This window comes from Rhinolophus hipposideros, assembly GCF_964194185.1.
Source record: "Rhinolophus hipposideros genome assembly, contig: SUPER_9_unloc_2, whole genome shotgun sequence".
NCBI lineage: Eukaryota > Metazoa > Chordata > Mammalia > Chiroptera > Rhinolophidae > Rhinolophus > Rhinolophus hipposideros.
Window position 1 is genome coordinate 357,391 of NW_027669496.1, and position 27,901 is coordinate 385,291.

Below are 27,901 nucleotides of genomic sequence, written 5' to 3' on the forward strand. Positions count from 1 at the left end.
CTGAATATAATTCCATAAATATTTGGATTTATGCCATATAGATTATTAAGTCTTTGTTTATTTCTTTATGTGGATTTTCCCACTAGCTTAAAAACAATATCTAAGCAGGGAGAATGACTATCTCTTTCACTGTTGAAATTTGAGTATTTACCCAAATGACTAGCGTATAGGCTGGTCTTCATGAAGCTATTCGTAAATGTGTTTTAAATCTAATAAATGTGAGGCTGGATATATTTTATACCTATTATTTGTCTTTTATTTATTCCTTTTGAAATTATATTTCTTATCATAAAATATGAAAGGAGACTTGGTGTTTTGTCATGTGTATTTACATATTGTGAAACTTAAAATAAAGACTATAATGTTAATATCATTATTTTCTTATTGTATGATATCCAGGTTTCTCTTAGTCAAATATGTTTATCCTTTTTTTGTGATTTAATATTATTTATATAATAAAAAGCCCATTCCTATATAAGTACAACATAAATATTCCATATTATTTTCTTAATTTATATTTATTCTTTATAAATAAAACAATCCAGTCAATTTGAATAATATTCGATGCAACCCGTGAGTTAAAATATAATTTTTGCCCCAAAAGTTACTTTCCAAACAATATTGATTGAGAAATATTTCCTTCAGCATTGATCGGGCTACTTTGTGTACATTACGTTACTTCATAATATTACCTATTATTCCTCTCTCAGGACTCTGTTTGGATATTGTCCCCTTTCTACAGTCTTTCTGTACTCTCTCCATTCGTCCTTTTCAGGCATATTTGGCATAGAAACTCTTTTAAAAATATATGTCTATCAGTGCACTTAGCCCAACGTGTAACATTCGTATACTTGTGTTTCAATAAGTTCTTGGTGAATGTATGACAATGAATAATATATTTATAATTGATAACCAACTAAATTATAATCCATTATAAACACATTATTCATAACATTTAAATTGTCATAATGGAATTCATATTTTACTCAAAGACATTTCTACCCTAAAATCTTTATTCTAGTAAACAATACCACAGATTATCTTGTCACTTTTCTAAACCTGAGGACTGTGGGCTCATCCTTGTTTCCCCGTTTTCCTTTACTTCTCACTTCCATTTTTCAAATATTACCTATCCTACCTCTGTTTTTTACTGTCTAATTCACCCCCATGCTCTCCATCTCCATAATCAATATTTTATTTCAACTATCATATTTTCTTGCTTGGATTATAGCAACATATTTTAAAAGTACGTTTTCTTCCCCTAATCCCACTATTGTTCTGTGCTGACACAGAATTCATTTTCGAAATTATCATCCTGCCATTTCTCTCTGAAGTACTACTATCTACCATATGCATTCCTGTATCTTTACAGTGCTTAACACACTGAAAATAAACCAAATATTTAATTTACTACTACATTTTAAATTAAAACTCACTTGAAGCAGAGAAAATAAATTATTTATCTTTGTAACACCATGTTCTAATACAGTGACCAGAACATACTACCTATTTTGTATATACATTTGAAATGAATTAACACATAAGAAATTTCACGGATTGCAAATATACATATGCACTGTTTATATGTTTTATTTCTAATTCATTCAAATAACACGTTGCTCCTCTTTGATATTTGAAGGTGTCAAAGGCATAGTGTAGACAAACATTAATGATACAGTTGAGAAACATGCATCTAGTGAGAGAGATATGAAAAAAAATGGTAAGATGAATACAGTGTGATGAGATCTAAGTTATGAAATGTATAGAATGCTAATGTGTCGCGTCCCGCGCAACAAGGGCAGTGAGGGTGCAAGAAGGGGCAGTTTGGGTTAAGTTTTTAAGAAAGAAACAGAGACTTAATGTAGTTACATCTCTCAGAAGGCCAGGGGTCTCTCAGTCTCAGAGGACTGGAGCCCCGAATAAAGCCAACTGGAGGCTTTTATTGATGAGTATGCAAGGGAGTAACAGTGTTTTTGGCGCGGTCTGTGAGACTCACTTATCATGTTATAGAAACATCCCAAACCAATTATTTTAACCTTCAAACAGCCGAAGTACAAGGTCCCATGATATCTTACCTAAGGTATGTACCTTCTCAATGTCAAGTCTCTCATATAGTAACAGCTCCTTAGAGATAATTGATCTTTGTTCTCCTCATTATTTCTCTAACAAATAGCTGCGAGTGAAAAGCCAGAGCCAGCAACAGACTTTCCCAGGCAGGGGGAAAGGGAGGCAAAGCCCTTTCCCATATTTGTCTAAGGCAGCTCATTGGGTGTCCCCACTCGGTTCCGCCTGGCTTAGGTTGTATCTCCCGTGAGATATCTTACCCGTCTTTGGCTGCAAACCATCTTTTGGGGACAGACAGAGACATAAGGTGTAAACGCAAGGATGGAACAGAGTCCCAGAAAGGCACAATCTCACAGACTCTTCTTTCCTTAAGGAAAGACACGGAGGGACAGTTGGCTAGGCTGTTGTGCGACTACACTAATGGGATGTAAAAGAGAAATAGCAAGTCTTTAGGTTCAAAAAGACTTCAGAGAATAAGAAATGATCTAAGCTGAGACTTGAATCCTAAACTGCAATTATCTACCCAGTGGCCAATGGGGGAAAGGGAAGGGATGAAGAGTCAAGACAGGATTGTAAAATGTGCAAAGGCTTGGTTTGAGAAAATAGAGAGAAGTTGTTGTGCTCAAAGGAATGTAGAAATACGAGCATAGTCAGAGAATGCAGTGCAGTGTGGTCAGTGTGGAGAGCTACTTGGAGTTTATATAATTTACAGCCGTGTATGCCATTGTTAAGGGTTGTGACCTTTACCTATAACATCAATGGAGAGACATTGAAGGACAGTCATTTAAGTAGAGCAGCAATGGCTCACTGAATTGTGAGTTTTTAAAAGTGGTTTCCCCAAGAAATAGGCTCTGGCATGGAGAGATGTCTCCAGAAAGTTGTGGAGAGAGTATGTGAGGGAATGAGAGTTCACACAGTGACGTCTTTATCCCATTAGAAGTCTAGAGTTGGTCGATCCTTCAGCATTATCTGAGCTGAGGGATTTGTCCTTCTTACTTCTCCAATAAGATGTGGGTTGATCCCGAAGAACACATCTAATTTGGGAGAAGGGACTCAGCTTTGAGCTATCAGCAAACACCATCCTGGAAGCTGTGGAATGAGTACCTCTGTCTTTAGCGAGGGGTGCAGGAGAGGAGATCTGGGTGGTGAACTATGGAATTTCTTCCAGTACATCCCTTGTGATGCTCAGATCCATTCACTTAATATAACACAAAAAGGACCAACAAAACCAAGAGGAGCTTTAGAGCTCGATGGCTCTTCACAGTCATCCTCACTTGAGGCAAGGGAGTCAGGAGCATGAATAGTTGCATCAGTTAGTCAGTTGGATGTAAGTGTCTTCCAACAAGGTCAATACTGAGCAAAGCAGTCCCCCTGTCAGAGGAAGGCACTCAACTGTAAGGGTCTGCAGGAGTCTCCCACCAGCAGGGAGGCTTAGTTCTTTGGTTCTGCAGGGGAACTGGGCAGAGTGCTGTAGCCTCCACTATAGAGTTGATGAATTCATCGCTCAAGTCCCTCCCAAAATTAGGAAACCAAAACTGGAGAGTCAAGATATCAAATACAGACAGTTCTTTCATGAAATGTTGATATAAAGGAAGATAAATATTTTTCGAGAATAGTAAAAGAGAAGGTGGACAGAATTATTGGCCCTTTAAATCCACTTTTGGCTGTAGGAATGGAGGCATTCAGATGTGTAGGAACTTGTTGTGAATGGCTCAGAAAAGTAGAAACTGTGGATATTTTTTGAGAAGAAAGTGGTAGTAATAATTAATATAGTCCCAAAGAGTTACTCTAGGAACAAAGAGGTGATTCAGGAATTGATTTGTAGTTAGCTTTTAGGTATAATTAATTTTGAAGACTGTGTGCCATGACATAAAACGTGCTGCTGTAATAATTTTTTCTTCCACAGCTTTGGGTAATACTGACCAAAAAGCACAGGACCAAATGATTGGCTTGATTCAGTACAAGATTTTACAAATCACGTGAGATTGTCCAAAAAAGAGCTACGGTGATGAGATAGTGGAGACAATATAGTTAGATCCTCACTTGACTAGGAAGGGGGGAAAAATCGGGAAAACACTGATAAATTAAGAGAAAACATAGAATATTAAGGGGTGAGCATTCAATGAGATCAAAGAAAACAGCACACGCTGTTTTTTATTGATTTATTTGATCACATCTTGATTATGTTGACTGTCTTATTGATTATGTTGGTGATAACTAGGGCAGGCCATGTAAAATGCTTAAACAAAACTAAATATAAGTAAAACAACTCCTTGTACATATAGGGACAAACGGCTATGATTCAGTTATGCATAATGCTGGCAGAAATAGTGAAAAATGAAGAACTAGAATTCTGAAAGGAAACACATTGCCTATGTGCTCGAGCTACCCAGGTGAGCTAAAAGTTAAACAGGACTTAGACACCATAAAGAACTTCACAGGGATTACAACTTTTATTACTATGTATTCTTCATTTTCATAGCTCAAGGTACAATAACTTGTCTCATAAGAGTATCATGTAGGATAATGCTAGCTGATTTATGTAAGAAAATGCAAATGCAACTGCATTTCAGTCTTCAATATCTACCTGATTTTTTCTGGGAAAAGATGTTAAGGATAGAAAATTCAACCTTATCATCTCTGAATAAAGTATCATGGGAATAGACTCAGTAGCTGAATTTGAAAAAAAAGAAAAGAAAACAAAGCTGAGTTGAATTGATCTTCGTGTAAGTCCTTTCTAGGTAGTAATGTTTAGTTCATTTACTGGATACTAGTGCTGTCTATGAAATAATCCTGTCGTATAAGTCAGTGTTAGTGACATTAATGCAATATAATGGAATTTGACAATGTATAAATGATATAGATGAACATAAAATGGGGAGTTTATGATAATTTAGATTTCCAACCAATGATTTACAATTACATATCCACAGTTAGCTCCACAATGCTGATCAGTTCTATATTGTATGATGATAAGGAAAAAATGATTGGTTTTGGAGAATTTCCAGGTACACAGGGTGCATATAGCACTTGTCACACGATTTTGAATTTACTTATCGTTCTTCCAGAATTTTATTAAGCGTCGCTTTATCTATTAAGTAAAATCAATAGTAACTGCTCTTTGTTTCTCACAATTGTATTTGGGCAATTGCTTCTCTCTAGGAACTAATTGGAATTTTAACCTAGGTTTAATTCAATATCTGTTTCTTCTCTCATTGTACTAGTTCTGCTTCACCTCTACTCCAATTCTAAAATTATAGGAAGTTCATATTTCCCCCAAAATGACTGTAGTCCCTTAAAGTCTATCAATACACTACATATGTCATAAATTCAGGCATAGGTTATGGTGGAGTGGGCTTAGAGAATTTCTTGGCTTGTTATACAAAAGTTAATCATAAAGTAGAACACTGTCAGTCATTCCCCAAGTGGATTTCCCATGAAATCACCTAATGTTTTGCTCTATCCTTTACATTGTACTATTCCATTTAGTCATGTATTTATCAAACACTACTGAAAATCTAAAATATGTCAGGCACTTTATAACAAAATGGCAAATGAAGACAGATGGTGCCTGCCTTATGAAGTTTATGCTCTAGATGAAAATAAACATAAGTAGAATTTTCAACATCAGCAAATGCTATAAAAGAGAGGTGTATGATGCTATTAGATGACAATTTACAAGTAGGACCCAATCTTGTAGACTCAGGGAAGGACTGGGAGAAGAAGGAGGAGTCAGACTGTGGGAAAACACCATGACGGGCATAACATGATTTGTACAGAGTGCAGAAGGTGAGTGTGAAATAAACATATAAAAATATAGGTAGCACGATGTGATAAGGATAAAAAATGGAAAATATGAGTAAAGTGTGCCGCAGATCATCCTCCACCATGCCAATGCTCTGTCATACATCACTCTGGTACCGTTATATGGCAATTTCTGGCAAATAAAAACATTAGTCTGTTCTTATCCACCTTATTCACTGTATCTGGCACCCTGCGACTTCTGGCTCTTTCCCAAAGTCAAAATGACCATCAAAGGAGAATGTTTTGAATTTATTCAGTACGTCAAAGCAGCCAAGAGAGTGCAAGTAAAGACACTCATGAAAGAGGACTTCCAGAACTGCTTCAGAAAGTGGCAAGAGCAATGGGATAAGTATGTTCAAAACAAGGAGAAGTATTTTGAGTGGGATTAATGGCAATATGTCTTTTAATGTAATGTTTTTTTAAAAAAATAAACATTCATCATATTGTTTGATCACACTTTCTACATATGTCTAGCAATAGGGGGACGTAGTGTGAAAGGCAGATATTACCTTATAGGACTTGATAAGAAATGTAATAACTATGTTAAAAAATAATGGGAAGCATTTATTTTATTTTATTATTTTTTTTTGATATGGCTGGGAAAATCATTTTTCTTTACGGGTAAACTGTTGTGGCTGCATGTGAAGAGTAGAGGAGAACCAGAAAAAATGGAGGGAATTTAACTAAATCATTACTGCAGTTGTCAACAGCAGAAAAAAAAAAAAAATATATATATATATATATATATGTATATGTATATGTATATGTAGAGAGAGAGAGAGAGAGAGAGAGAGAGATTAAGTGACAGTGATGAAATGGCGAGAAAAGGAAGATTTTCACAAATATTCAGGAGATACAAAGGACAAAATTGATTATATACTGGAGTAATGGAGTGATGGTAATGGAGGATTTTAAGGATGACTCCCATGTTTTGGAGGGATAATGGTGAACTCATTAAAAAAATTAAAAAAGGCAATCAGCCAGGGAAACACATTTGCTAATAGGTGTGGTTGTTATATGCCATAAAGCCATGGAAGGACAGAATCAAGGTTAGAAATGTAGATTTCTGTAGATCAAATAGTGTCATGACCCATTGCATTCAATGACTGTTCACCTTACCAGAGTTGTTCGTTGAAATGAAGAGACTGAAACCCAAACAGAATAGGATGAAAGTGTTTGAACGTTCTTTTCCCACTAACAACAATATGCTACATTACTAACTTGTCTGGTAGAATATAAGAATAAGTAGGCAGGTTGTAACTAATATATGTCACATTCCAAAATCGTAGTTACCTGATGAGGAAAAGATACTCCATAATATGATATTACAGATAAGGATTCTGAAGTTCAGAGAATTAGTTATTTATTTTCTTTTTCAAAATCTTAGATAATAAGTAACAAAGTTAGAATTTGTTAATAAGTAACAAATCAATCCTCTTGATTACTAGTAATATGCAGATGAGTCAATGAAATATGTTTATCATTTCATATAACTAAATTTTGCATTTCTGCTGCTTGTGTGATTGTAATTTGGTTATCAAGAAGATTAGCATAATTTACCAGTATGAATTTTCATAATAAGCCTTTTCCTATTTGAGGCACCATGTCATCTTTAGTTTTGAAAGATTACAATACCACTTGGCAATTGACTGGTAATTCAAAACTTTCCTATTACTTATCTATTTGATTCTCAATGTGGAGACACAGGAAGCAGGAATAAATTTCTTTACAGATGTGGTAGAAGAGATTCAGAAAGTGTAAATTGACCTGTTTTACTCCAGTGAATGATTCTTAAGAAATTAAGAGAACAGAATGATTAGTTTATGTAGGAATTTTATTTTATCCCATCGTTATTTTTCTCCAATTTAATATTGTGAAGTGATTTTTATTGTCATTGTTTTGTTTTGTTTTCCCTCATTTTGTGAGTGTGTGTATGGGGTAGAAGGTATAATTATCCTTTTTAAAAGATGGAATTAAATTTAATCAAGAAAGTGAAAGATTTGTGTTGAAAGTTATGAGAGTTTGAATAAATTGAAGACACAAATAAATGGAAAGATATCTTCTGACCATGGATCAGAAAAATTAATATTGTTAAAATGTCCACACTACCCAAAGTCACCTATATAGTCAATGCAATCCCCATCAAAATTCTAATGTCATTGTTCACAAAAATAGGGAAAACAATCCTAAACTTTGTGATGAATCACAAAAGACCCCTAATGGCCAAAGCAATCCCGAGAAAGAACAAAGACAGAGGCATCACACTTACTGATTTGAAACTATACAACAAAACTAATCAAAAGAGTATGGTACTGTGATAAAAATAGACACATAGACCAATGTAAACCCACACATAAACAGTCAGATATTAATTTCACAAGATAGCCAACAATGTACCATGGGGAAAGGATAGTCTCTTCCATAAATGGTGTTGGGAAAACTGCATAATCATTTGCAGAAGAATGAAATTGGACTCCTATCTTACACCACTTACAAAAATTAACTCAAAATGGATTAAAGGCTTGAATATAAGAAATGAAACCATAAAACCCCTAGAAGAAAACATAGGGGGAAAAGGTCCTTGATATAAGTCTTGGCAGTGATTTTTTGAAATGACACCAAAAGCTCAAGCAACAACAGTAAAAAAAAATAATAATAATAAATTATGTCAATCTAAAAAGCTTCAGTACAGCAAACGGAACAATAAACTAAATGAAAAGGCTACCCACAGCACGTGCGAAGGTATTTGAAAATCATATATCTGATAAGGAATTAATATCCAAAACGTATGAAGAACTCAGACAACTCAATTACAAGAAACCAAATAATGCAGTTTAAAATGGACGGAGTTATCTGGACAGATTCCCCCCCTCAGAAAACACACACAGATGATGAACAGGTTGATGAAAACTACTAAACATCACTAATCAGCAGCAGAACGCAAATCAAAGCCACAAGGAAACATCGCCTCAAAGCTGTTTGACCATCATAGAGAAGATGAGAGATAAGTGCTGGGAAGGATGTGGAGAAGCGGGAAACTTGAGGCAGTGTTGGTGGGAATGTAAATTGGTATAGATCTGCCATATCCTCTAGTAATCTGATTTGTGAGAATATATACAAAGTAAATTAAAACAGGATATTGAAGAATGATCTGTTCTCCCATGTCTGTTGCAGCATTATTGACAACAGCCTGGCTATGGAAACCACCTAAGCACCCATCATTGGCATTGAAGGCATTCTGCTAAGTGAGATAAGCCAGACAGAGAAAGACAGATACCGTATCGTATCACTTATACATAGAATCTGAAAATAAACAAACAAACAAAAACTCATAGAAACAGAGTAGAATGGTGGAAGAAATGGGGAGATGTTGGTCAGAATATACAGATGTTCAGTTATACATTTAATAAGAGTAATAAGCATGGTGGGTATAGTTAACAATATAGTATTATATACCAGAGAGTTGTTAAGAGAATAAATATTAAATGTTCTCATTACATGAAAGAAATTGTAATTATGTGAGGTGTTGGAGGTGTTAGCTAATGCGACAGTAGTAATCATTTCACAATATATCAGTGTATCAAATCAACATGGGATTTATAGACGATGTAATACAGAATTGTACACCTGAAATCTATGTAAATTTACTAACAATTGTCACCCCAATAAATTTAATTAAAAAAAATCAACATGTTGCTTACCTTAAACTGATACAATGTTGTATCTCAATAAAATATATCTCAATTATATCTCAATAAAAATTAAATTATGATTTGTAGAGCAAGGATGAACTAGTCTGCTTTTCTAAGGGAAAAAATGAGCAGAAGATATTAGTTTCATTTTTACTTTTAGCATTACCCATTCAAAAAAAGTTTTCCCTTACTATTGGTTTATGTGATTTTCATGCCTACAAAGTGTTAATCATGTTTTTCTCCAAGATTTTCATGACCAAATCCACGTGAGAAATTGAGTTCAGAGATCCTGGAAATGATTGGTTTACCTCTAACTAACTAATTCACATGGGATTCTAAATACTAAGATTGGCTACTTGAAACTAATCTGATCGAAAGCCAATTTGATGGTTTTCTAGACTGAACTTTGAATCTTCATAAATTAGCTAAGGTTTTAAAGTATTAAAACACACTATGCCATAATCTACTAAACACTTTCCTATGTCTTTATGAAGATCTTAGATCCAAATATAATTGTTGTGCTCTAAAAGAAGGATTTGCTTTTTTTTTTTTTTGGAAATGCTGATTTACAATGTAGTATTGACAGCATGTTTCACTTTAGGAAGAGTCTTAGAAATACTCTTTGTATAACTATAATAATAATAATTCATATTTTTTTCTTAAAAACATTAACTTTGCAAACATGCACACACATTTTAACTACTTCAGCGGAAAAAAACAGTGTAACTATGGCAAGTCTGTGAAGACACTATTATAAAAATATCATTGTGCCTTACTAATTCAAACACATCACTGTCTTTTGACCTACTCATCACATACAGGAGAAGTGTTTATATGTGCCATAGTTCTGAAAAGCAGTGAAGACTACAAAATACCACAATGCTCTCAATGTTTTTAACTGTCAAGATTGCATAAGAAACAGGGAAACATTGGTTACCTGTCTCTGAGTGTGTGAAGTGAAATATGTTTGTTGGTAAAAACAAGATAATGTTATAGCAATATCATTAGTCATCCTACAACCTTATCTACACTAGTTGTATATTATTTACAAGACACTAAATCAATGGTTCGTGTAGCTAGGAAGTAAGGGCAGTGTTTTTGACTTTAATAACACTGAGAAATAGTACGTACGTAAAGGCAAATGTCATGAAATTGAATAGCACTTTGAAACCACTGGGAAAAAAGGATACCCCCCTTCAAATATACAATGAATATAGATCCTATTACAATATGATTTCAAAAAATACACATTTAACAACAGTTATTAAAACACACATCATAATTCTGATCAAAATTGGCAGAGAAGAAATTATTTTTCTGTTTTTTTTTCCTCTTTATTGAATGCGTTGGGGTGACTTTAGTTAGTAAAATTATGTAGGTTTCAAGTGTACAATTCTACAATGCATCAGCTATATATTGCATTGTGTGCTTACCACCCAGTTAAATCTCCTTCCATCACCATACATTTGACCCCCTTTACCCTCATCTACCAATCCCCCTTACCCTCTGATAAGCACTAAACTGTTGTATGTGTCTATGATTTTTGTTTGTTTGTCTTGTTTATTTGTTGCTTTCAGTTGTATATCCCACATGTGAGTGCAGTTATATGGTCCTCACCATTTTCTGTGTGTCTTATTCACTTAGCCTGATAATCTCAAGATCCATCCATGTTGTCGCAAATGGTAATATTTCCTCTTCTCTTATGACTGAGTAATATTCCACTCTATCTATATATCTATATTTATAGATATGTAGGTAGATACATAGATATGTCTATCTATATCTATCTATCTCTATGTATACATATACATACATATAAATATATGCATATACATAATAATACATATACATAGATAAATCTATACATATACATAGATAGAATCTACATATGTAGATACATAGATATATAGATATAGATATCACATCTTCTTTATCCAATTATATATCGAAGGACAGTTTGATTGTTTGCATGTCTTGGCCACAGTGAATAATACTGCAATGAACTTAGGGATAACGGATATCTTTATGGATAAATGTTTTCTGATTTTGGGGGTAGATACCTAGAAGAGCAATTGCTGAGTCGTATGGAAATTCTATTCTTAATTGTTTGAGGAACCTCCATATTGCTTTCCATAGTGGCTGTACCAATTTGTATTCCCTTCAGCAGTATATGAGGATTTTTTTCTGCACAACCTCTCTAACATTTATTATTATTTGTCTTGTCGATAATAGCCATTCTAACAAAGGTGAGGTGGTTTTGATTTGAAAAATAAATTTTTAATGAAAAAATACATTCTTGAATTAATTTTGATAGCTGGAAAATTCTGTCATAGAATATTCACCTTGTGACTCCCCCCCAATAAAAGCAAAAGTAAGAATATCTGCATTTGGAACAAAATACCTGTTAAATTTTAAATTCCTGTAGTTTTGATTCATCAGTTTAAAGAAAGTTAGATGGGTAAAGTACATGAGTTTTCTGAAAGTCTTTAGGGAATTTTCATATCAGCCATAAAAATATTTCTCATAAAGTAGAATTTCTCAAAATTTCCTTGGTACTACTATTGTGAGTGTGGGAGTACTATCAATCTCTCCTTTAGAACATGCAGTGAAATACCCTAGAGTCTTAGAATAAAGGAACAACAATGATTTCAGTAAAGGAATAAACAGGAGCTAGATGAGAGAAAATGGCCTCTTCAATTCTAATAAAAGAAAAAAAACTGTATGTTCTAGAAGTGAATTTGTGCTAAATCTTGTCTGAAATCTAGGATTGTCCTCCAAGAGAGGTAAAGAAAAAGGAATGTTTTCATATACGATTGGTAAATAAGCTATATAAAATTATTTGCCATGTTAAGTATGCATTTTAATGTATGTCATTTTTAATTTTAATTTTAGAAATATCTCAGGAGATGTCTCAACATATATTAAATTACATCCTTTCTGAAATAATTCTTTCTTCAATTATTACTCCATTTGCAATTATCTGCAGATTCATTGCATAACAAACAAATTATGTAAATTTATGAATCTAATCATAGTGATATCTCAATTTCTTAACTAAGGACATTTTATAACAATGCAAACTTCGGTATATTCTCGATTCAAGTCCAGTTCAGAAATATGATTTGCAAATATTTTCTCCCAATGGGAAACTTGTCTTTTCATCTCTTAACAGTGATGTTCAGAGTCCAAAAGTTGTTGTTGCTGTTGTTATTGTTATTCTTATTGTTTTGATGGAGTCGATTTATCTTGTGCTGTTAAAAAAAAAAAAGGATTATGTGCTCACTTCAGCAGCACATAACATGGCTCCTGGGCAAAGAAGACATGCAAATTCATGAAGTGTTCCATATTTATCAATCAATAAATAATTAGTCTTCTGGTGTCAAGTCTCCTCACCTAAATTTATAAAGATTTTCTCTGATATTTTTTTTCTCTAACAGGTTTTTAAATTTAAATTTTAACATTCAGATCTTTGGTTCATTTGGAATTAATATATATCGATAAGGCATGAGGCTTATGTTGATTTGTTTTAACCAATTCTTCCAGTACCACTTAATAAAACGACTATCCATCCATTAAATCCCTGTGCTAGCTTCATTAAAAACCAAATGCCACATTTGTGTGGATCTTTTTATAAACTCTCCTTTCTGTTTCATTGATCCATGTGTCTAACTTTTCCCCAAGACCACAGTGTCTTGATCATTGTAGCTCTATTTTAAGGCTTAATATCTAACTTCACTTTTTTTTTGAAAGATGTTTTCACTATTTTATTTCTTGCCCCTCCATATATGCCTTGAAAGAAATTCATCTAGCTAAAAGAAAAAACAAAACAAAAAACAAAACAAAACAAAAGCTTGGCATTTGACCAGATTTTTATATTGTGTTAAATCTGTAGATCTGTTTGGGGAAAATTAACATCTCTTTGATGAGGAGTTTTCCAATCTAGGAACAGGGTATGTCTCGTACTTTATTTAGATCTTTTTTGATACTCTTTATCAGGATACAGCTGTTCCACGTTATTTTTTATAAATTTATACCTAAGTATTTAATTTTTGCTAGGGCTAATATAAGTGCTTTTTTTAAGTTTACAATTCCAATTGTACATTGCTTGTACATAGAAATTTTTAAAAATTGTTGTTAACTGTGTATCTTGCAACCTTGCTAAGCTCACTTATTAGTTCTGGGAGCTTTTCTGTAGATTTCTTTGGATTTTCTACAAAGGCAATCATGTCTATAATAGAAGCTGTTTTATTTTTTCCTTTACAATCTGAATGCTTTTTTATTCCTTTTTATTGCCGTATTGCACTTGCTAGGATTTTCATCACCATGTTGAATAAGAGTGTTAAGAGAATTTCTTGTCTTTTTCTTCATCTTAACAGAAAATCGTGAATTCACTTCCCCATTCAATGTAATGTTACATGTGCATATGACAGTTTTGGGGGTTTTTCTCCTTCAGAGAAATATAGTGGGTTATGCTGATTAATTTGCAAATATTGAACAGGTCTTGTTCTCCTAGAATAAATCCCACTTGGTTAGAGTATACTCGTCCTTTTGTATATTTCTGAATTTGATTTTTTAACATTTGTCAAGGATTTTTTTGGTGTCTAAATTCATGAGGGATATTGTCATGTAGTTCCCCCCCCTTTTGTTCCATCTTTACCTGGTTTTAGTAGTAACTGACTTACAGGTGTTCTATTCTCTTCTGCTTTCTAGAAGAGACTATGTGGAATCTGAATTACTTCTTCTTAAAATAGTTAATGAGTCTTCCAATCCAAATATTGTCAAGATATTCTTTTGCACATTTTTAAACTATAAATTTGAATACCTATTAGTTATATTGAGACTATCTGTTTCATTTAGGCTGTTTTGATATAATATAGAGTTCTGTATAGCAACTCTAATATTAGCATTAGCATTACATTACTATCTAATAGCTGCAGGGCTTCTAATAATATTGCTTCTCTTCCCCTGGTTTTCATAATTTCTCCTTTCTATTTTTTCCTTTATCTGTCTTGCTAAGATGTTTATAAATTTTATTGATTTTTTAAAGAAACAGATTTTGAGCTCATTGACTTTTCCATTGTTTTTCTCTTATCAATATTATTGATTTCTGCTTTTTCACTTTATTAAATTATTTGGCTGTATTGGAGTAACTGCTCTTTTTTCTAGTTTATTAAAGAGGAAAGTGGATTATTTTGAGATCTTTGTTTTCTAATATAAACATAAAACTATGTATTTCCTTCTAAGAATTCCATTTAGCTATATTCTTCTAATATTTATGAAGTGTGGTTAAAATATGGTGAATGTTTAAATTTAAAAATATATATTATAGTAAAAGATACATTAACATTAATCCCCCTCGCTTTGAACACACGTATCCCATCGTTCTTGCCACTCTCTGAAGCAGTTCTGGACGTCCTCTTTCATCAGTGTCTTTAGTTGCGCTGTGTCGGCTGCCTCAGTGACCTGAATCGATTCAAAACATTCTCCTTTGATGGTCATTTTGACTTTGGGGAAGAGCTAGAAGTCGCACAATGCCAGATCTGGTGAATAAGGTGGATGAGGACACACTGTAATGTTCTTATTTGACACAAATTGCTGTAAACCAGAAGTGCTGTGTGACATGGAGCATTGTCATGATGGAAGATGAAGTAAAGACACTCACGAAAGAGGACCTCCAGAGCTGCTTCAGGAAGTGGCAAGAACGATGGGATAGGTGTGTTTGAAGCGAGGGGGAGTATGTTGAGGGGGATTAATGACACATTAATGGCAATGTGCCTTTTACTGTAATATACATATGTTTTTTTTAATTTAAACATTCACTGTATTTTTCTATCACACCTTGTATATACTGTATTTAGATTTTTGTTCAATTCAAGGTATTTCCTAAATTCCTTTGAGACTTTTACACTGACACACAGATTGCTTAGAGGTATATTGTTTAATTTCACATATCTGGTGACTTTTCTCTTACCCTTTTATTTTGGTTCCTAGTTTAAGTCTATATGGTCTGAGAACACATTTTCTATGATTATATATATTTTTAATTTAGTTATGTTTTGATGTAAGACCTAGAATATGGCCTATCTTAGTAAATATTTCATGTGCACTTGAAACAAATGGTTTTTTTCTTGTTAGGTGAAGAGTTCTCTCAATGTCAATTAGATCCACTTGGTTTATGATGTTCAGTTCTTCTATATATTTGCTAATATTCTGTTAACGAGTTCTACCTATTACTAAGAAACGATTGAAATATCTATCAGTAATTTTATTTTATTTTTTATTTTCTCTTTCAGTTCTATCGGGTTATTTATTGTATTTTAAAGTTATGTAGTTTAGTGCATCAGGATTTCCAGGTCCTCTTGGTGAGTTGCTCTAGCAACATGCAATATTCATCTGTGCTCCTGGTAATTTTCTTTTGTCTGAAATCTACTTTATGTGACATTGATATAAGTGTTATTGTTCTCTGTATGTTCCCTTTGTATTTTCTTTTCCTATTTTTTTCCTGTCTTCTTTTGGTTCATTTTGATATATTTTAGCATTTCACATTAATTTAGTATGATTTTGACTATATCGCTTACATAATTTTCAAGGCTGCTCTAAAGCATTACAAAACATATCCGTGCTTTGCTACAATCTATCTAGAACCAATATTTTTCACTTCAGTAGCAATGGAGAAGGCTTACTACCATATTGGTTCCCTAAGTCTCCAAACTCTTTGATATGTATTACATAAAATCACATCACATAACACATCCATGCACATTGAGAACTTTCTCAGGTAATGTTATACTTTTTGCTATTAACTGTAAAACATTCTTAAAATACTCAAAATAAGAATAATAGTCTACCATAGTCACCAAGATTTTTACTTTTTGTTGCTGTTATTCTTCCTTTATTCCTAATTGTCAAGATTACTTGTGAAAGCATGTAACTTCTATTTGAAGAACTTATCTTGCCAATTCTTTAGAGTAGCTCCTCTTACTAAAGATTCTCTGAGTTTTCTTTCAGCTGTGAATGTTTTAACTAATCTTTACCCCTGAAGAATATTTTTGCTGGATAAATAATTATGGGTTCATAATTCTGTCCTTTTAGGGCTTTAAAATGTTACGCCAATTCCTTCCGGCTGTCATGATTTCTAGTGACCAGTCCACACAATTCATCACTTTTCCCCACAGCTAATATTCCCTTTTCTTCTGGCTGTATGTGAGATTTCTTTTCCCCTGAAATGTTCACCAATTTTAGTTTGATGATCAGTGTTCACATTTTGGGTATTTACCCCGTTCTGGGTTCACTCAGCTTCTTCAGCAGTAGGATGATGTCTTTCACCAAACTTGGAAATATTTCATCATATTTAAACTGTTTTACAGTCTTATAAATTTTTTATTTCTCTTACTGGAACTCTTATGATACAAATTTTACAATATTTGTTATTGTTCCATAGCTCATTTTTATTCAATATATTTTCTCTGTATTGTTAAATTGAATGGTTCCTATTGATTTAACTTCAAGTTCACTGACTCTTTTCTCTGCTATCTCCGTTCTGTTATGAGATCATCCGGTAAGTTTTCTTTTTCTGTTTCGTTATTGTATTTTTTAAGCTTTAAAATTTCCATCTATGTAATCTTTATATACTTTATTTTATAGTTATATTTTACATTTTAACATTTGTTTTCACAATTCCTTTATTGAACATTTTTTATAGAAGCTTCTTCCAAATATTTGTTAGATAATGCCATTATCTGAGCTTACGAATTGAAATGTATATGGTCTTAAACATTTTAATTGTATTCTAGCATTTTGAATATTATTTCATAAGGCTAGGTCTGTTTTAATTTCTATGAAGAATGTTGATAAGTATAAGTTATCAGTCACTTGCCCTTATTTGTTTCAGGCCATAGATCCAACACACATTCTATGCGCTGTGGTTTCAATGTGAGTTCAGTTTGCAAGCAGTGCTATTATTTCTACACCACCCTAACTGCCAGCCATTGGTGAGCCTTACTCCTGTGTGGAGGTATATCCATCAGTTGTACCTCAGTTTTCAAGTATCTTAATTCTGACTAGAGACATATCCACAAATGAGCAGATACCACTACAACCCACGCTGCATCTTATTATAACACAGCTGCTCCCCACTATAACACAGGCTGCTCCTTATTATAACACATCTGCTCCCCACTAAAACACACGCTGCTCCTTATTATAACACCTCTGCTCCCCACTACAACACAGGCTGCTCCTTATTATTACACATCTGCTCCCCACTACAACACACGCTGCTCCTTATTATAACACCTCTGCCCCCACTACAACACACGCTGCTCCTTATTATAACACCTCTGCTCCCCACTAAAACACACGCTGCTCCTTATTATAACACCTCTGCTCCCCACTACAACACAGGCTGCTCCTTATTATTACACATCTGCTCCCCACTACAACACACGCTGCTCCTTATTATAACACCTCTGCCCCCACTACAACACACGCTGCTCCTTATTATAACACCTCTGCTCCCCACTAAAACACACGCTGCTCCTTATTATAACACATCTGCTCCCCACTAAAACACACGCTGCTCCTTATTATTACACCTCTGCTCCCCACTAAAACACACGCTGCTCCTTATTATAACACCTCTGCCCCCACTACAACACACGCTGCTCCTTATTATAACACATCTGCTCCCCACTACAACACACGCTGCTCCTTATTATAACACCTCTGCTCCCCACTAAAACACACGCTGCTCCTTATTATAACACCTCTGCTCCCCACTACACCACACGCTGCTCCTTATTATAACACATCTGCTCCCCACTACAACACACGCTGCTCCTTATTATAACACCTCTGCTCCCCACTAAAACACACGCTGCTCCTTATTATAACACCTCTGCCCCCCACTATAACACGTCTCCCTTCACTGTAACATGCACTCCCCCCACTATAACACCTCTGCCCCCACTATATCACCTCTGCCCCCCTATAACACGTGTGCCCCCCACTCTAACATGGCAGGAAGGCCACCACTGAGTCTCTCTTGCTGGAGCACCCCAAGAACACGGCAGGTGCTCAGTAAACCAGTGCTGCGCCGGCTGAATGAAGGAACAAACTGTTATTATCTTCCCATCACGACTGTGTCATCCTCAGGAACACCCCTGGCCAGCCTGTCCCTGCACATCTAGTGTCAGCTCTGTCCTCTGTGGTGTGGGGTCAGGTGCCTGCAGGGGACCTTTCCGCGCCTCGGTGGGGGCCCTGTGCTGCTACCTGAAACACGACACCCAGGTGAAAGCCTGCTTTCTCCTGTGCAAGCGTCATCTTAAACTCAGAGATGCAGCTCCAGGAGGGCCTGCCCCCCAAACCTGGGCAGAACCCACCAGAAAAGTCTGGCTCTCCCCTGATGAGGAAGGTGCTGCCATCACTCCCTCCCTGAGAAATCCGGGGCCATTAGAATTGTACCCGCTCTCACGTGGACTCCAACTTTGAGCCAAGCGATGAGCATGGCCTTTAAAGAGTGGTATTGCTGTGGGCACCCGTTTGCTTGGTTAGTGCTCAGCCCAAGGGCCCACAGTGGGGAGACAGCGCCCGCTCCGGCTGCCCCCTCTGCACCCATTCTGAATTGCAGTGCTTGAACTTGGGGTCTCCACGTGGCCTTCCCTGGAGAAAAATAGCCTCTCCACAGTGAATGGCCAAGCTGTGCCAATGTGCACGAGACGTCACTGTGGGGGGGCACCCAGGAGAACGTGCACTGCCCAGAGCATAAATAAATAAATAAATAAATAAATAAATAAATAAAAATAACAAACATCGGCGTCAATGTAGAGAAACTGGAACACTTAAACATCGCTTGTGGAAATGTCAAATGATGCAGCCTATCTATATAACCGCTCAGGATTTCTTCAAAAATAAAAAAAAATTACCACATGGCTAAACAACTACTCCTAGATATATATTCCAAGGAACTGAAAATAGGTATTCAAATGGAAACTTTTACACAAATATTCATAGCAGCATCTTCACAATAGCCAAAAGGTAGAAACGATTCAAAAGTGCATCGATGAAAGGAGAAAGAAAATGTGGTAAATCCATAAGTTGCAATATTATTTGGCCAGATAAAGGAATAAATTAAATGGTACAGCCACTGTGGAAAATGGTATGGCTGTTCCTTAAAACTTAAAGACAGAATTAATGAATGATCCAGCAATTCCACTTCCGGGTATATACCCAAAAGATTTGAAATTAGGGACACAAACAGATCATGTGTACATCCGTATTCATAGTGGATTCACAGTAGCCAAAAGGTGGAAGCCACCCAAGTGTTTACAGATGAACGAATGGACAAAAAGTGGTATATACGAGGGGACTAGTATTCAGCCTTAACATCTAAGGAAATTCTGGCGTGGGTTACCACACGGCTGAATGTGGAAGTCATTACGCTAAGGGAGAAAAGACAGCTACAGAAGGACAAACATTATTTGATTCCACTTATATCAGCCATGTACCAAAAGCTAATTCAGAGACAGAACGTAGAATGTGGTTGCCAGGGGTTGTGGACAAAATGGGAATGTGGACTTATTGCTTTATGGATACAGTTTTAATTGAGGAAAATGAAATTCTGAAGTTGGATGGTGTTGGTGGTATTTGTACAACGACGTAAACGCAGTTAATACCATAGAAACATGTACTTCAAATGGTTTAAACAGTAAATGTTGTGCTGCATATAATTAATCACAATAAAAAAAATTAGTGAAGTACTGATACCTGTGAGAACACGGATGGGCATTGAAAACATCTTAAGTGAAAGAAGCCTGGCATGAAGGGCATCCAAGATAGGATTCACTTCTGAAGGTTAAATACAAATTTATGAAAACCAGGGAAAGCCTCAGTGACAGTTCCAGAAAAAGAGTCACATCAGAATGGTGAGAGACATTTTCACACAGCTGGGACAGGTGGTGAAAGCTGAAGTGGGGCCATGGAGTGGATTGTAATGTGGAAGCCACAATCATATCCACACGTGGGGGTCATGTGGTGATTCCCGGGGAAAGCACACCTTTTTGGGATGAAACTCACTGGAGAACTCGGTGTGAAATGTCGGAAAGTGATGACAGCGGCAGAATGTGAGTGCAGAGAAAGAGTACCCGTAGTGCTACGGAAAGTTTTCCAGACTTTTGAAATTACTGGAGAGTAAACTACTGGAAACAACCATGTCAGGACCACACCAGAAAAACAGAACGCATCCGAGCTCATGACAGACGCCAAGACCCATGCAGACCCCGTTCACCCAAGGGGGTGCAGCTGATCGCCCTTGTTAACTAGAGGCGATGAGGGAGAATATATTAGTACCCACTGTGCCTTGGGTACGTGACCTGGGATGTGGAAGACACAGCGGCCTTTTTAATTTCGGTTTTCCACATCACCCCAAAAGTCTGTAGTGACCAAAGCAGGGTGGTATTGGCATAAAACCAAACACATAGATCAACGAGCAGAATGGAGCTTAAGATTGAATCCACATAAATGACGCTGGGGACACTGGCCAGCTGTACGCAAAACAGCAGCACTGAACACGATCTGACACCACAAAGGAAAACCAGCGATTTCCCCACTATGTCCTTCCTCTGCAGGTCCTCTTGTGGCCGACACGCCTCCCCGCCCCCACCTGTCAGCAGAGTTCACGCACAGGAGGATTCTCCCTACCTCTCCTCCTGTGTCCACGCCTCCCGGGGAGATAACTGAGGCGAAGCATGCGCAGAAGGACGTCCCTTGTTGTCCCCGAAGCAGCGGCTCCTCCAGGATACACCAAGTTCCCTCACAACAGATGCCACCACAGCATGCGAGAGACATCATGGTGGCTCTCGCCCCAGCTGTCGCATGAGACTCGGGACCCTGGCTCTCATGAAGACGGGCTGCCCTCTGTCTCGAGAGGCTGGCCCCTGGCTCTCATGCCAGAGTCCTACCCCGTGCTCACTTAGTTCTCTGAAAAAGTGGTACCACAGGAAGTGATCACTTCAATTGGGCCTGGAGGAAACGTGCGTGGGAAACCGGTTTGGAGAAAGTACCCACATGTGTACTCACCTGTGTTCAGATGAGAGGAGACACCAGAGCTGGACCATGGACCTCAGATCCAGACCTCTAAATGGACCATTGCCCCACATAGCCAGACACCAGGGCCTGAGCAGGACCCCTTACCAGGGACCCTGGACCCTAATCTCCAACCCTGACCCTGACTTCTCACCCCCTGCCTCCAACCCTGCAGCTGTAAACCCCTGAACCCTTAAACATTTAACATCCCTGAACATGAACTATTACTATGAAAAACACCATGAGATCACATGCTTTGGAAGAGAAGAGGACGCCACCAAGAGACAGAGCAGATGTTAGATGCAGGAGGCTGCTGCTGGTGCCAGCCCATGTGTTACAGGGTCAGGGAGTCCTTACAGTGCTGTTCTCTAGGCAGTGACGGAAAACCCCGCTGCTCAGCAGGAACCTTGAATGAGTTGTCCTTTTGGTCTGGGTTCTCCAAAGGCCCAGAGGAAAAGAGTGACGTTTCTTCCGGTCTGGATACTCTCTGAGCTGAGAGCTCACACTGGTGTCTGCTCTGTGAAATACACAGGCGGTCATGTCAGTTTCATGCTGTAGGACTGCGGTCGAAACTGCAAAATCCTGAAACTAAAAGCATTAAAATTCAGATGCCCTTTCTCTACCTTTTGACTTAAAGCTGCAGATGAGCCACGTTTTATGTTAAGTGTGTAACCGAAATGTTATGAAAAGCTTTCCCCTTTCTTAAGAGTATCTCAGTTACCACTGAGAGGTCAAACCACCATTTCAATGCCCACACTAAGTACACATCAGTTGCCAAGAAAACATAGTAAAAGCAGACATTCTGTTCACAGATATTAATATTAAACGTTTAACATTTTCCAAGTCCAAAAAGAATAAACGACCCATGCTTGCTGCTCCCTGCATGGGGTTCTTCAGTGACAGTTTCCATGGGAGTCCCAGAAAGACCACAGAGCGTTTTACAACGCACATGCGTTGGGTCCTGTTTGCCCCCTGTGCACTGAGCTGTGTGTGGGACACTGGCAGCAGTGCCTCGAACTTATTTACTATAATGAGAGGACGAGGCAGTGTTACTGCATATGGGGCCTGGGTCTGCAAACATCGCATCGCCCACTCCTCCCACTGCATGCCTCTATTGTAAGGGTGAGATTCGGGGAATCAATAACACACTTAGACTTAGCTAGTTTGCAGTGTGACTCACCGCAGAGCTCGCTATCCAGCCACCTGTAATTAAACCCAGTTATTGATCCACCTGATATTCAGCTGTTTTCTCTTTGTTTCTCCCCTCAATGATTAACTGTTTGTTCCCTTTCTCAAGTAAACCCATACCTCGTGAACTAACATCCTAACCTGGGAAAGAGCAATTTCGTAATCCCCAGGCACCCGGACACTGGAATCCAATTTACAACTTCTTGCACTTTTTTACTGGTGATGCATTCGAGTCCCAGGCCGCTATGGCTAACTCCTAGTTTGGAGTCCGGACATAACTTTGTCTTCAAACAGACTAGACCCCAGGAAGGATGTCAGCCCTCAAACCAGCCTGACCGACTCCTCCTTTCCTACGTAAGAAAAAGCTAACCAGAAGTTAGGTGCAGCTGTCCACCCTCAGACACTGGACTCTGCGCCGGCGACTCCCCCTCACCCCCAACCCCCCGTGTTTCTCTCTTTCTTACCAGAGGCAGCCGTCATTGTTGGACACTGCCATGGGCATTCTCTCTCTGCCCTAACTGTCATAAAAGCTTCCTTTGTAGAGTCTGTGAATGCTTTCACCTTTTGTAAATTCCACGCCACAACACCTATCTGTCCACAGGGCTAACTTTGGAAATATGTGTATTTTTACAACGTGTACATTCTCGGTTATCCTGTCTTATTTAGGTTGTACGTGTCATTACATCTGACATTCATGTAACTACAGTGCGATGAAAAAGATTTCCATAACAATATCCCCTGAAAAAATTACCTTGCTGAGTGGAATGACTTATATCTCACATTAGTGGGCGTTCATTCAGTTTATAAGACCTTTCAAACAAGTACACGTTTACTAAAGTAAGGTGCATAAAGGCCCAACTAGCATAAAAATAAGGATAAAGTTGAAATCAATACACTAACCATGGACATGATCATTTATTACTATCAAGTATTATGAACTGTACGTAATTGCAGCTGTTGTACTTTTAGACGACTGGCATACGTGAATTCCCCATGCACGTAGGTTAAAATTCAATTTTATCTTATTAACCCGATTCTTAATTTGATGATTAGCTCAGCTAGAAGAAGTTGTTCTTCTGGACAGAGAGAACAGTGCCTCAGGGACAGACAGAAGGAAAGGAAGGAAGATGATTTGTGAAACAAAGAAAAGGGAGATGAGATCACTCCTCAGAAATGCTACAGCTACAGCTACTTGTAAAGGGTTATAACACTATTAGCATTGCAGGCTGGGAAAAATCTCCACCCCTGTGTCCTCAGGACAGTTCCCACAAGGAAATCCCTCTTCCTGATGGGAGGGAGTGATCAGCAGAGACACACCCTGGGAACGCCCTGGAAACGCCCTAGGCTCCACCTGTGACTCCACTCCTGATTGTTTCCCACCCTCATTAAAATATAATCCTAAATTTTGTTTGTTTCAGCACAGTCGCTCTCCTCCTGTGCCTGTGCACTCCTGCATTTTGGGGATATATTTTCTTTTTAAAAACAAATCCTCCTCCTGCTTGCCTTTGCTCAAGAGTTGTTCCTACATCCTGGAATGCCTTCCTGTGATGACTGACCTGCTCTCCAATAACACACTTACTGGGTCAGAGCAAAACAAATAATTGTGAAGCCCCCACAGTATTGGGGAAGCCTGCAAGGAGAATTAATGGCCAGGGCACTGCTGGCTCCTGGCAACCACCGCAGCTGGCAAGGACGTCTGCCGCCAGAGGTAAGCGGTGTTTTTGTTCACGCTGTGAGCCTTTCTGGTGTATGTATTTATGCAGGGTTTGAGAGAATTTAGAAGTACTGCACGTCCTTTTCCCCTCCTCTACAAGTAGACTGGCAGGAAAATATATTTGTGAACCTAGCTTCTCGAGAGTAGAGACTCACAGGTTTTCTTTTTTTTTTTAAATGAAATTAAAATATATCTCTTGTGAAAATACAAGTTATTTTTACTAAAACCTAAAATAAAATATATGGTTCTATTATTGATAAATATTAGTAAAATATTAATTTGTATGAGGATGTAGGAAATTAGGGTATATTGATTCCATCGGGCTTGCAGCTTACAGTTCAGAAATAAAAATATGTAGTGTGCAAGACGTTCATTTTCGGTTAGTTTAGAAAATCTCCCTATTTCAAAAAACAGTTAAAACCTCGTTCAACATTGCTCAATCAAAATTATAATGGCACCAAAGTTCCCATCATCTTTGTGGATTTGGGAGGCTAAGAATTGATCTTTCCCCTCTTGAAGACTCAGGAATTTTTTCCCCTTTTCACTATCAAAGAAAACATAGTGTATATGAGCCCCTCTCTTCTTGCTGTACCAATGGCAATGAATAGTGACGGAAATGGACTCACTATGTGGTTTTAGAAACAGTTATAAATTAGTTATTTGTCTTAAGGACTGCCTATCTATTTGAGACTGTGAGGGAGAGTTCTTTCAGGAGAGAAGAATCTTGTTGATTTTGAAGAACTAGGTCATGTAGGTTTGCCAAAATTAGTGAAGTATCCTAGTTATCAAATATATTTTTATTAGTTTCAGGTGCACAAGACAAAGTAATACTTAGACATTTATCATTTATATCCCTCACACTGTGTGAACCCTTCTCCCCCCATCCACTACCCCTCTGACATCGCACACAGCCATTACATTTCCACTGTCTCGATTCCTAATGCTGTACTCCACTTGTAAGTATATACATACACATATATACACATATCTATATATATAAAATTATAGTTGGCATTCATTATTGTTCAGCTTCAGGTGTAAAGTGCAGTGATCAGGCATCCACATCATCCCTGAGGTGGTCTCCCAAATGGGACACGTGTCCATCGGATATCCTACAAAATCTTTACAACATTATTGATTACGTTCCCCAAATCAATTTTCAAAACCCCGTGGCCATCTTGTGGTTACCGACTGTTTTCTAATCCCCTCACCTTCCCCCTTATCCCCCCCCACCCATCTAGCAACCCTCAGTTTTTCCTCTTTGTCCCCAAAACTGTTTCTGATTAGTTCATTCACTTATTCTTTTCTTTAGATTCTGCATATAAGTGAGATCATATGGTATTTGTCTTTCTCTGTCTGACTTATTTCACTTAACATAATGTTCTCTAGGTCCATTCCTGTTGTTGCAAATGGTAAGATTTCTTTCTTCTTTATGGCTGCGCAATACTCCATTGTATAAATGTACCACAGTTTCTTAATCCGGTCATCTACCGATGGGCATTTCAGATGTTTCCATGTCTTGGCTATTGTGTATAGTGCTGCAATAAGCATAGGAGTGCATAAAGATTTTTGAATTGGAGTTTTGGATTTCTCCGGATAGATACCTAAGAGTGGAATTACTGGATCATAGGGTAGTTCCATTTTCAGATTTTTGAGATACCTCCATACTGTTTTCCATAGTGGCTGCACCAATCTGCAATCCCACCAACAGTGCACAAGCGTTCCCTTTTCTCCACATCCGCGCCAGCACTTGTTGTTTGTTGATTTATTGATGATAGCCATTTTGACTGGGGTGAGGTGGTATCTCATTGTGGTTTTTATTTGCATTTCTCTGATGGTTAGTGAGGTTGAGCATTTCTTCATATGTCTGTTTGCCATCTGTATGCCCTTTTTAGAAAAATATCTCTTCAAGTCCTCTGCCCATTTTTTAATTGGGTAGTTTGTTTTTTTGGAGTTGAGTTGAGTGTGTTTTTTATAAATTTGCGACATTAACCCCTTATCAGATATATCATTGGCAGATACCTTTTCCCATTCATTGGGATCCCTTTTTGTTTTATTGATGGTTTCCTTTGCTGTGAAAACACTCTTTAGTTTGATGTAATCCCACATGTTTATTTTTTCTCTTCCCTCTCATGAGGGGATATGTCCACAGGTTTTCTTTAATGAAGTGATCACTTCAATAGGGCCTGGAGGAAATGTGCGTGGGAAACCAGTTTGGCGAAAGTACTCACATGTGTACTCACCTGTGTGTTCAGATAAGAGAAGACACCAGAGCTGGACCATGGACCCCAGATCCAGACCTCTAAATGGACCATTGTCCCACATAGCCAGACACCAGGGCCTGACTAGGACACCTTACCAGGGATCCTGGACCCTAATCTCCAACCCTGACCCTCCCTTCCCGCCTTCCCTTCCAGAGATGGTCATTTTTTGTGTCTCTATGTCTCTTGTGTCGTTGGTCCTGACAAGGAAACAGTGACAGAAAGCCACAGTGACAGAAAGCCTTTGTCTTCCTTGGTCAAGCTGTCAAAAGGCTTTTTGGTTTGAGTAGCTATTAAAATCCTACCATCAGTGGCCAGAGTATGGATCCTTTGAATTGGAAAAACTTCTAAATTGGAAAATGTGTTAGAGAACTCTCATAACAAAGCTGTTTTTTTGGACCCTAGAGATAGACCACATGTTTAATACTAACGGATACAAGGAAATTTAACTATTCTTAAGATTTTGAATTAGTTCTTCAGCTTCTTGGGTCTTAATAGATGCTAATGTCAACATTAGATTTAAAATACGCAGAAGAGAAAATCAAGAGATGTGTAAGTGTTAAAAATCTTTACGGAGATTTAAGATTTTGAGAACTGGTATGTTGAAACTGGCTTGAAAGGATTTAATAACCAATCAGAAACCTGAGAAAAATGGAAGCTGATTTTTCAGTCCGATAGACGTGAGAAAGTCTCAGCATCACCCTGGACCCTCTGCTGAGTAGATCTGAAATGGAAACAGAGCCCACAACTGTCCCAGGCCCGCTGAGGTAAATAAAATAAAAATTTCAAAGGGGCAGTTTTAACAATACAAGCCTCCCCTTTCCAGCCTGGCTCCCCTTTCCCAGCCTCCTTAAAGACTATGAAGCACAAATAAAACCCTGAGCACAATCCCCTTAGCAGTAGACAGGAAGACTCCATGCAGGAGCCTCACAACACTTTACCTGCCATGTGTGTTTAGCTTTTCCTGAATTACCTGTAAATCTCCCATTTTTACGTCTAAAGCCTAAGAGCCAACTGCCACCTTTGTCTAAAATGTCATATTTACCTGATTTCTCCTCACTGTCTTTGGAATTTTTGTGTGTGTGTGTGAATTCTAG